This window comes from Suricata suricatta, chromosome 11 (genome assembly GCF_006229205.1).
Source record: "Suricata suricatta isolate VVHF042 chromosome 11, meerkat_22Aug2017_6uvM2_HiC, whole genome shotgun sequence".
Classification (NCBI taxonomy): domain Eukaryota; kingdom Metazoa; phylum Chordata; class Mammalia; order Carnivora; family Herpestidae; genus Suricata; species Suricata suricatta.
Window position 1 is genome coordinate 74,438,092 of NC_043710.1, and position 11,256 is coordinate 74,449,347.

Here is an 11,256-nt window from a genome sequence, read left to right on the forward strand (position 1 = left end):
GGCATCCCTATTGCTAATAAAGTGACTCACTTTGACCCCAGACTATACCCGTTGTCACTAAGTCCAGAGTATCTTGGTTCCAATTTTTCTGGAAAATAAACCTCTTGATGCCTGGCTTTATGGTGGTGGGGGAAGGATTCAAATAGTCTAAACTTCAGTCAATCTCCATTATGCCATCCTCACCTTCCTCCAATTCCCCAGTCTTTGCTGGGTCCTGCAGAGTGAAGCCTCATTGTTGGCACACTTTTTTCCGGCACTTATGTTTCAGCTATTTTCACTTGGCTAAGATGGCATCCACCAGCTAGCTTTCTCCCTTCAACAGTGTCTGCTGGCATATCATACCCGCTGTGGTTTCCTATCCTCTTTACTCTATCCCTGCATGTTTGTACCCTCTTTCATTCATTCTCAGGCTTCCGATATCCTGGGTAGGGAGAGTGGCTGGAGAGCTGGTCTTATTTTCTGAATGTGGACTCTCACTCATTCCCTGCTTTCTTGTCTGCCTCTCACCTTAGCCACACATGATGCCTGATATTGCTGAGTTCTGAACTCAAGCTTTCTTTTGTTTGCTGCAGACCTTCAAACAATCTTATTTTCAGCTCCACGCCTCATTCCCAACTTTCACAGGACCTGACACCTCCAAGTTCTGAGCCTCATAAGATCTCTGTGGGGTGGACCAGCTGGGAAGTCTCTTCTTTTGCCGGCTCCACTGTTGTAAAGTTCTATATGGCTCTTAAATAGATCTTAACTTTAACAGATGAAAAATTAGGAAAATTTGAACGCTGATAATAATACTAAGAGATTACAACTTTTAAGTGACGATGAGACTAAGAGCTGTGTTTTTAGAATCTTTTTCATTTAGATATACATACTAAAATATTTACAAATGAAATTATATGATGATTAGATTTGCTTCCAGGTAAATGGGGGAAATTAGGTATAAATATAGAGGAAATAGGATTGACCTTAAACCTGAGTGAAGCAGCTGGCTTCCTTTCCTTACCAGGTAGTCTCTTTAGCAGCATAACTGGCCTTCTTGCATGAAAGATTCCCCAAGAACACAACACCGTAAGTGACTAGACCTTTGTACAGCTTAGGCCCAGAACCAGCACAACATCACTTCCTTTGCATTATATTGGTTACAAGGACACGCTGGGCCATCTCAGGTTCAGTGTAGGCGGGGACTACATGAGGGTATGAACACTGGAAGGTGTGACTCATGAGCTAATTTTTGGAGACAGCTACCACACCTACATATTAATGAAAACTGTACAGTTTTCACGTTAAGATATGTTCTCTTCTCCAGCTGAGGATGCTGAGGACCTGCTACTTGCAGTCAGCAGGGAGGTCATGATCATTCTTTCCTCCTACTAAGCATTTGTCCTCTTCTGTGGCTGGCCAGCGTTTCTGACCTAGCTAGCCTCAAGGCCGGGAGATGCAAGGTCGGTTAGTGGAGGGGGAGTTCTTAGTAATATTACTATAAGACAGCCTCATTCTCTGGTTTGGGCAGATGTTTAGAGCTGATGTCTTTTGACGGGACAGGTGGCTGTGGCAGTGTTGGTGCCTTCTTTTGAGATCTTCCTCCATGCCACTGGGAGTTTTTTATTGTACTTTCTATGACTTGGGCAAGATACTTTCCTACGGCTCACTGTGGGGCCTTAAAGCCCAGGGGGTTTTTCTGACTATTCAATGAAGTTTTTTTTTTTAATTTTATTTATTTATTTTGAGAGAGAGAGAGAGAGAGAGAGAGAGAGAGAGAGAGAGGGAGAAAGAGAGAGAGAAAGAGGTGGAGAGGGGCAAAGAGTGGGAGAGAGAATCCCAAGCAGGCTCCTCACTGTCAGTGCAGAGCTTAATGTGGGACTCCAGCTCCTGAACTCTGAGATCCTGATCTGAGCTGAAACCAAGAGTCAGAGGCTTAATTGCCTGAGTCACCCAGGTGCCCCATTCAATGAAGATACTTTGCTGGGCTCTCCTCACTGCTTGGCAACTCACTTGGGCAAAATTTGGAACAACTCTAAGCTGGCTGAATCATATTTCCCACAATTGGAAATACTACTCAGACATCCTTGACCCACTGATCTCTGGGAATGGAAATTAATCTTGATAGGGCAAAATTTCCTTTGTTGGTGCCCTCCGAGAAGCTGGTCTCACCAGCCATATCTAGCAGGTGTGCAATAATCCAGGGAGAAGTCAGACACCAGTCCATTCTGGCCACACTACGGCAGGGAACATATCGAGTTCTTCAAGAGAACTCATTGAAAACTCCTTTTGAAGGGCTACACACCACATATGCTTCCTTCTGAGAAGATAAAGGGCTGGTAGCTCAGCTACAAAAAATTCTTTGGCTACAAAGCCAAAAAACGTCTTCTCCTAGGTACCACTCTCAACCTTTTTGGACCCTTAGTGTTGGGTAGGGGTTGAAGAATTGTGTCCTGGGTTTCCAGTGAGCTTTCTACACGTCTTCAAGGATGGCCCATCTTGGAATCTCCCATCTATTGACTCCTAGTGTCTTAGTCATGACTTTTAATCTCATCTCCTGTCACAAATGATCTAGATGCAAAAGCAGAATTCATCACCCAATTCCTAATTCAAATGTTTGCATTCAAATGCTCCCCAGAGGTACTTTGAGACAGGTGGATTGAGAACAATTATTTAAAGAACACAGGTAACATATAGTGCTTTATGTTTTAAAAATAATTTGTATAACAACATACTCATATTTCTTTACCCAAAGGAGAGACTAAATACTGACAAATGCCCTTTTGTCCCTTTACTCTGCACAGCCACACTGGTACTTATAGTCTTGGAACCAGGCCAATTTACTGACATAGATGATCAGACCTCGTTGGGCCCATGTTGGTGACCATAGGAGCAGGCAGCCTGTTTTCTCAGTGCTGTTGTGTTGAAGGAATCACAAGGTGATATGAAGAAAACATTCTATAAAATGCCTCTCCTTGCTTGGAAATGATTTCTAAAAGATGCATCTGAATTCCTGCAGCCATTTTTAAACTGCCAACTTGTATTAATAAAATTTATATTTGAAAAGAAGGTAAGATAATTTGAAAATGATGTAAAGTGATAAGAACGCTTATTCTATTAGCAGTTTGGTTGGTTTTGCGGTAGGCAAAGGAGAATGATTTTTCTAGCTACACTGGCAATATAAGAAGAGGAGCTTTCAATAGAAGCTGAATGGCCCAGCCCTTATGAGTTCCTGGTACCTGGTAGATCTGAACCATTACTAATGAATCAGGAAGGCCTTAATAACCCTCTCAAAGAAAAATCCATGTGATACATACAAAATGTGAAAAAATGAGCAGAGTCTACAAAAAAATGATCATTTAGGAGCCATCCAGTACATGCAGTAGCTTGACTGAGAGCATACCATTCAGCCTGGTGGGCACTCCAAATTCCAGGCCACCGTCATTCACGGCCACACAGGCTGTGTATTACATAACCCCAGGACGCCACTGTGCTGTTACAATGAAGAAGTTCATCTCCGCGTGTTCCTGTCAAATCTTTCTCAGAAACATGCCGTAGTTGGCCATGGTGGGCGTCTGACAGAACTGTTGATTCCTTGCCCCATCATGTTGCCCCTGTAGTAGTTGCTGGAACTCCTTCACAGGTAGAGGGAGGAAGGACCTAACAAAGATTGTACTTAGTGCAAAAGTGGGACTGGTTTTAGGGAGAAAGAGAAATGTGCCCCAAAGTTCAAGACCGAAATCTTTAAAGCAGCTCTTTTAAAAAGAATACTTTTGAATTCAAAAACAATCTGTTTGAAGACAAACTCTTTGTGAGCTAATCCGTTGACAGAATTGAAAAATTGTATGCTGAAATTGTGAAAAGACAATTGCTTCTTATAACAAAATTTGTTAAAAAGGGGCATTATAGGAATGCTTGCTCTTATCACAGTTAGGTAAGACTTACATTGGCCTTTCTGCCTATGCAGTTGGTGTGCTCTTTCTTATTTAGCAGTGAAGTGCTCCACCTAGTGGCGTAAGTAGGAAGTTAGGCAAAAACAGTAAAATCTTCAATACATTTCTTTCATTTCCTCTTTAATATTTAAATCATGGAATTAAAGAAGAAAAGAGGAAGTAATAGCTGCTTCACTAATGGGCATTAAAGCTGTACTGTAGAAAGACTTGTGTTAAGCTCAAAGCTTTTTATGCCATTGTAAGAGTTGAGATGTTAAAAGCCATTTTAGGGTTTTGAGTGGCACAAGGTTTCTCAAGCTCAGCATTGTTGGCATTTAGGGCTGGTAACTCTTTGGTGTGTGTGCAGGGGGAGGTGTTCTGTGCATTGTAGGATGTTTAGCATCTCTGACCTATACTTAGCTGACGTCAGTAGCACCCCACCCCACCAACCACCAGTCTGGATGGAGAAATGTCTGCAGACATAGCCAAATGTGCCCAAGAAAGCAAAATAACACACAGTTGAGAACCATTGGAATAGAGGGATGACATGATAAGACATCATTTAATAGGCTCACTCTGCTTCTCTGTTGAGAAATGGTCTGTGGGCAAAAGAGACACCAGCTAGGAATGGAGATAGTGAAAAGTGGTTAAATCCTGCATATATTTTGAAGTGAAAAGCTGACCAAAAATTTGAAGGAACATATATGGAAAGAGAGGAGAGTCAAGGATGATATCAAGGATGTTTGCCTAAACTACTAGAATCAAGTTGCCATCAACTGCGATAGGAGACAGCAAGCAGAACTGGCTGGGGATTTGTTTGGACTTGGGGGTGTAGATCAGGAACACACAAAGGCGGACGTGTTACATTTGAGAGGTTTTTTAGACACCCAAATGGGGATGTCAAGCCACATCGGATATATAGTCTAGAGATTAGGAGAGAGGGCCAGGCTGTTGACATAAATTTGGGACATTAGCTTATGGAGAATATTTAATGAGCTTATCTAGGAAGTGAAGGGTGGAAACAGGAATCAAAATTATGCTATAACATGATCATAGTCATTACTTATGGATAATTCCATAAAAATGTACAAAACTATTTTGGTAGAATTATAGGTGGTCTTTTTTCACCTTTATTTCTACTCACTTTTTATATTGTTCTCCCTTCCTCCCTTTTATTCTGTGAGCATGTGTTTATAAGGTGAGTTATAATTTGGCAGGGGTGATGGTGGTGGTGATTGTGTTACTTTTTAATATGAAAAAAACCTTTAACTTACATAAAGTTAAACAATAGTTTAATGAATTGTCAGATACCAGTTACTCGGTTCCCATAATTAACAACTCACAGGCAATCTTGTTTCATTTATATTCCCATCCACCTTGCTCCCTGTATTATTTTGAAGAATACCAAACATCATGATATTTCACTGTAAGTAGTTTAGTAGGTGTCTGTAGAAAGATTGTCTAAAAAATTAAACATATTTGGGGCGCCTTGGTTGTTCACTCAATTAAGCCTCTGACTTTGGCTCAGGGCATGATCTCACAGTTCATGGGTTCGAGCCCAGCATCAGACTCTGTGCAGACACCTCGGAGCCTGTAACCTGCTTCAGATTCTGTGTTTCCCTCTCTCTCCCTCTCTGTCCCTCTGTCTTTCTCTAAAAAATAAACAAACATTAAAATTAAAAAAAAATTAAACCTATTTGCAAATTATACAAATATCATTATATTGTACACCTGAAACTGTTAGATGTTAATTATACCTCAAGAAAAAATTAAACATAGCTACAAAAATACCATTATCACACTTAAAAAGTTAACTAATACTAATTCTTTAATGTCATTAAATAAACATCATTTGAATTTCCAGTTGCATCGTGATTTTTTTTTTTTTTTTCAGTTTCTAAGTTTTCTTTGATTCAAGGTCCTCCCATTGTGATTGGTTGGGATCACCTAAGTACCTTTCACTCTATAGGCTCCCCTCCATCACTTCTTCCTCTGGCGACTTACAGAAGGAACAATATGCTGATTGCATCCCTTTGCTGTCATTTACCACAATTTCTGTCCTATTTCCTGAAAATTGGCACATGTTTGATCATATCTATGTTTGATTCTTTTCTGGAAAAAACATGGGTAGGAGTATGTTCCTCAATAAGAAAGCATGTGATGTTAAGAATGAGTCTCTTTGTGGATTTTGAGCAGCTGACCTAAGCATAAACTATGTTTATAATCTCCATCAATTCATTAGAAGTTGCAAAATGGTGATATTGCAATATTACCATTGCTTTTTCACTTATTAGCTGGAATGCCTCTTCAAAAGACAATGTATCCCTCACTTACTACGTACCTACCCAGATGTACAGTTTGTATGAGAACTGTAGTAAATATTCTTTTCTGTTTAATTACCAATTTTTGAAATAATGAGTTAGCTCTCTAGCATCCCCTAATGGTGAGCAATTACTGCTTTGTTTCATGAATGGTCTATTTGTCTATTTACTACCATTTTGAACCCACGTATTTAAAACAGAGTCAGTGTTTCAACCCATTGTGGTTATGATTTTCTATAGTGATATACAAATTGCTCAAACTCCCGATTGGCTTCGGAGTCTTTATTGAGAGCATACTAAATAGTCTTTGAGAGTTTTTTAATTATCTGGCATGACAAGATGGTGTATACTTTTCCTACTAAACATGTCTATTTTTTTCCTAGATAAAATATCTTAAGTTTATACTGATAATTCTAATTAAAAACATGACTACACAGATTTTGCTGAACTTGCATTTATCTCTCTTTCCTCGTTAGTCAAGAACCCCAGTCCTGAGCCAACAAATGGGTAATAGAATATCCCATAATTATTCACTTGCATAACTTCAGAATAACAATGCTGACACTGCCACCGGCAATATGACTTTAGTCAACTGTGTAAAATTACTTTTGCAGTTCTTCTTTAACTTTGGAACATATCCCAGTAAGGAGGGACAAATTTTGCATTTTACAGCAATTAGAATAGTGTTCTGTGTGGTTATGGTACCAACTGGCTATATATTTTGGTACATTTGTTTTCTTTTTTTGTTTTTAGATTATTTTCTTTTACGGGTGAAGGGGAGTCGGAGATACAGGCTTCCAGTCATGGAATAAATTGGTCACGGGAATAAACGGCACAGCATCAGGAGTGTAGTCAATGATACTGTAATTGTGCTGTATGGTGACAGACGGTAGCTACACTGTGAGCATAAGCAGCAGCGTAACGCATAAACTTGTCTAATCACTATGCTGTCTACCTGAAACTAAGGTGTCAAGTATACTCACCTAAAAAATTTTAAAAACTTTACAGATGGTTTTATTTTATAATGTTGTAAAAATATTTGTGACTCTGAAGTCAAATCAACAAAACATGGTATATTCAAAGAACTCCAGCCTCTGCGTCTCCTCCAACATATTTTCTCCCCCATGACCAATTGGCAACCATTTAAACAATTATGGCTAAACCTTCCATTTTTAAAAAATGTAAGCAGACACCTTTGTGTGTGTATGGCCCTCCCCTTCTTGACATGCTACAACATACTTTCCTCTAGTTTGCCTTCCTCACTTAACAACCTAGTGAGTAGTAGCTGAGTAAATTTTACAGCTACATAGATTCCATTATATGAATGTACCAAAGTTTAAAAAAAAACAATTCTTTAATTTCAATTGTTTTGTTTCTGCTATTGCAAGTAACTGAGTTGTGCACATGTCTTTTCATTTTTGTAGGACTGTGTTTGGGAGAGATTCCTAGAAATTGGATTGCTAGGTCAAAGCATAACTGTGTGTAACGCTGTCAGCTATTAAAAGTCCATAGGACTATTTTGCAATGACCATCAGGAATGTTGGAGAGTGTTTCCCTATAACTTTGTTAAGAAAGTATGTTGTCAGATTTGGAATATTGCAAACCTATAGAGAAATAGTTAACTCCACACACTTAATTTTATTTTTTCTTATTATGAATGTCATCTTTTCACATGGTTAAAAACCATTTGCAGTTTCCTTTTGAATGGTCTACTCATTTCTCTAGCTCAGTTTCTACAGGGTTCTTGGTCTTTATTTTAGAAACAAGCCAATCACTTTAGTCAAAATAGTTTTCAACCCTCTAACCATATAACTTCTCAGTATTTTTTCTTGAAAAGTAGTGACTAGCACAAAGATTCCAAATGCAGTTATACCAGCATCAAACAGGAGAGAAAAAACACTGGGCTTGTCATCTACTATCCCCTTGTCAATTAAAAAGCAAACTCTGCACCTTAAATGCTGAGACATCGCTTAGAATTGAGATTTTTCTCTGCCCATAAGCTGGTCTTCTTCATCTAACATCCAACTGATGACTTCATCCTCCTCAACTTCTTAGCTGTGTCTGACAGGACACTATACACATACCTCTGTAATACTGGTTTTCAGTTGTGTGGCAAACTGTCTAGGGTCAAGCCACTTAAACCAAGCTACCTCAAATTCTTCTTGGAAAATGGCAAGACATTAACAAAAGTCAATACTCAAGTCAATTACCACTTCCTGCTCCACTTCCTCGGCTATAAAATAAAGCAGTTGGAGAAAATGATACCTACAATCTTCTCAGTGTTAAATTATCTGGTCTTACATCATTTCCTTTTCAAATCCTAGTAGAGACTACCCGAACTGCCTTGAAAATGTAGCTCCAAGTAATTTTTTCAAGTTCATTCTCCAATTCTTCTCAAAATTACCTCTACTCATTAATCCCATAAAACTTCTTGTGACTTTTTTTAATATACCACTTGTTTTCAGAGTGTGGGCTTTACGCCAGAAGCATCAGCATTACCTGGGAGCTTAGAAATGCAAATTCCTGGGATCAATCCCAGATTTATGGACTCAAGAAATTGGGGCAGAGGCCCAGTAACAGGTGCCCCACAAAATCCCCCATCCCTCCCTGTGACTGAGGCATGCTCAAGTTTGAGAAAACAATGACTTAGACTAACCTTAATCAGAATTCTTAGATGCCATTGTTAAAGCTATTAGCTTTTTATTACACTTTGTAATACCAAGGTTAAGTTCCAGCTATTTTTCATGTCTATGGTCTCCCCAACTAAATTATAATCTGGTCTTTAACTCATCCTGTCAAACATTGCATGGTTTTAATCATGTTCCAAAGTTTGCAAAACCATAACTACATATGGCTTGATTTGCTTTATTGTTTTGAAAATATCTCAACTGTCTCCACAACAGTTCAGTCTTACTGAACATGTAGCAAAACTGTATTTGTTTGCTTCAGCCAATTCTCTCAAATCTGCTGTTTTAAAGCCTCATTCTGGAAGTTTTGATGAAGCTTACGGTAGGCTCAGTAATGGTCCTCCAAGATGTCCATGTTCTAATCTCTGTAAATGTTACCTTATGTGATAATAGGGAGTGCAGAAATGACTAAGGATTTGAGGTAGGAAGACTCCCAATCATCCAGGTGGACCCAACGATGTCCTTAAGAAGAGTAAGAGGGAGCAGAGGGAGACATCATGACTGAAGAGAGACATCAGGATGACAGAGGTAAAGAGACTTGAAGATGCTACATTTTTTGGCTTTACAGATGGAGGAAGGGGCAAAGAACCAAAGAATGCAAGGAATACAGTTCCTGAAGCTGGAAAAGGTATGAAAATAGGTTCTTCTCTAAAGCCTCCAGAAGGAATTACCCTACCAACACTCTGACATCAGCCAGGTAAGACTGATTTTGGACTTCTGGCCTCCAGAATTCATCTTTGCTGCTTTAAGCCACTAAGTTTTGATAATTTGTTGCAGAAGCAATAGGAAGCTAATACAAAACTTTTTTTGACAAGTTTTTATTGTGAAATATTGGATTTAGAAAAAAGTACAAAATGTCAACAGTCAGATGTGTACAAGTACAGTATTTCAATAGTCTATACATGTGAACAGCTTACCAGGTTCACTGCAGAATGCATCTTGAGACCAATACAATCTAAAAAGGACTGCAATATTCACAGGCTATTAATACATAAATAACTTGGGCCAAAATGACCCTCACTGGTAGATGCTAATTAAGAGCAGAAAACGGGCTAAAAAGCACAATACAGCACACCATAGTATCTCCTTACAGGTCCACATTTAAAGAGTATCAGCTCATTATGTCAACACACCAGCTCATTATGTCAACACACTATAGATCCAGGACTGGGACTCAATTACTAGTTTATACAATTGCAAAAAAAAAAAAAAAATTAAGTTATAAAATACAGTCATGGAATAATGAGAGGGCATTTAATTAGGACTAAATACTGTGAAGCCCCTAAAAGGCTTTAGCCTTGGAATTTACAAAGCTTAATTATTTAGACTGATTTTCAATTTTTAATCTGTGTCATAAAAAAGGGGGAAGGGGCACCTTGTTTTTTAGTAGCAGCTCCAACAAGTTAGAAGAATTATTATAGTTTATTTTAAAATCATAATGACCACTGTGGAGATAAATGGCTATGAAACCAGAATATAAAACACTGTAAATTTTAAAGAAAGGTAATGACTATCTTATCAATTTAGCAAATCCTGCAAACATTAAAATTTGTGTTAAGAAGGCATTATCTACCATTGTTGAGAGTACTAAATTTAGGAAGATTACTGCATGAAGAGTTTGTAAAAATAAACTTGTTTAAGTTTTCCAAATCTGACTGATTCAATCTTTTTTATTACTTCAAAATTACCCTAGATTATACGTTTTCAAATTGGACAAAGAATTATTTGGTATCAGTGTATAATGACAAGCTATAGGAATAATCACCTAAAACATCAGTTATGTTAAAACAATTATAATCATCCTGTGTTCCCAGGAGAGTTGATCTTTGACATGACATTCATAATCATTGTTTATTTAAGAACAACTTAAAAACTAATAAATTTCATAACAGTTTACTTAAAACAAATTTATCCTTGCCCATAAATTCTTAAGAGAAGGAACTCTCTTCCACTCTATACAGTAGATCTAGCAATGCCTGATGTTGTAAAATTGAACTAAAAGTCTGAACTGGCTTTTGTTAAGGAGGAGATCAATTCCATTAAAGGCTGAAAACCACTGGATCAGAAAATAATTAGTCAATAACTTTACATAACCTATCCCAACCTACCTTAACCTTTTATAGACAATTTTAAAGACTCTGATATAATTTTCTTATAAATAGTGCCTGTATTTTACAGTAGATTCCAATTTATTCAAATATAATCATGGATTGATTTAAGTTATTTAAATTTTTCCAGATTTGCTTTAAACTTACAAATCAAGTATGGTGTACATAAATATTAACTTAACCACATATTATAGAGAAAGCAGATATATGGACCACTGCAGAAAAATTATAA